This window comes from Triticum dicoccoides, chromosome 7B, assembly GCF_002162155.2.
Source record: "Triticum dicoccoides isolate Atlit2015 ecotype Zavitan chromosome 7B, WEW_v2.0, whole genome shotgun sequence".
Classification (NCBI taxonomy): Eukaryota; Viridiplantae; Streptophyta; class Magnoliopsida; order Poales; family Poaceae; genus Triticum; species Triticum dicoccoides.
The window spans coordinates 746,681,076-746,682,224 of NC_041393.1; positions in this window are offsets into that span (position 1 = coordinate 746,681,076).

Here is a 1,149-nt window from a genome sequence, read left to right on the forward strand (position 1 = left end):
CACACACACACCAAGATAGAAAACTTTGTACATATACCCTTCAACTCTAAATGTTAAAACAACAAGCAGTTCCTACTTGCCCCCCTAAAGTTTAGCGGTATGTATCCCCCTAGTCGTTCCAGGCTACGTCCTCGGCTAGAACTCATCGTAGATTGCGATCATAGCTAACAAATACCTACCGGCAAATGATGTTGGATCCTTCCCTATCTCTCACTCCTCACAATGACACACAAAGGTTTTGAAACGCACCCCCTTGCTTGACCTCTGTAGAATGAGATATATGTCAAGTTGTTTGGGGTTGAAGCTTCAAAAAATGTTCTCAACCCACAACGGGGTAGGCATTTTGGCTTCCGGGAGCATTTGCTCCCAGATGCACAGTAACTAAAAAAAGTGGTAAAATATTTTCAAAAAAATCTGAATTATTTTACGGATGTTCGTGTTAGTGTCACAAGCATGCTTAACAATTTTAATGCGAAAAGGAGCTGCAGTATTTCGTCGGTGAAAAAAAAAACAAATTTGGGGTTATATTTTGGGGTAACATTGGTGTTTCAATTTGGTTATTTTTGCGTGGGCCAAAATTTTAACCTTTTTGCCATAAACTTTGCAGGTAGCATTTGGAGTGACTATGAATAGATAAAAAAATTGGGGATTTTTTTGACAGTTCAAAAATCATTTTTTGTGTGCAGGAGCACGTGCTCCCAGGAGCCGAACTGGAATTCCGACCCACAATTCTCTTTCATGTTTCCTGTTTTTCTACTTGTAAGAACTACTCCCTCCGTCCCATAATATAAGACGTTTTTCCACACTACTCTAGTGTGAAAAAACGTCTTACATTATGGGACGGAGGGAGTACAATACTTCCATTGAATAACTAATGGAATGAGGATTGGCTTGATTGAAAAAAATGCAGTCAAATTACTATTTCACAAAAGTTTTCTGGTCAAGATGTGCCCCCAGTTTCATACAAATTTGGGCTCAAAGTTATATTCGCATGGAGTAGTTTTTTCTTGTAAAATAACATGCATGGTTTTTGCTCAAATGATAATACTTCTTGTAGCAGTACCTTGCACGGGAATCATCAACGGGCACTTCCTGTAGGCCAAGGCCCAATAGCGTGGGATGTAATGGCATGCATTTTTTTTGTTGCTT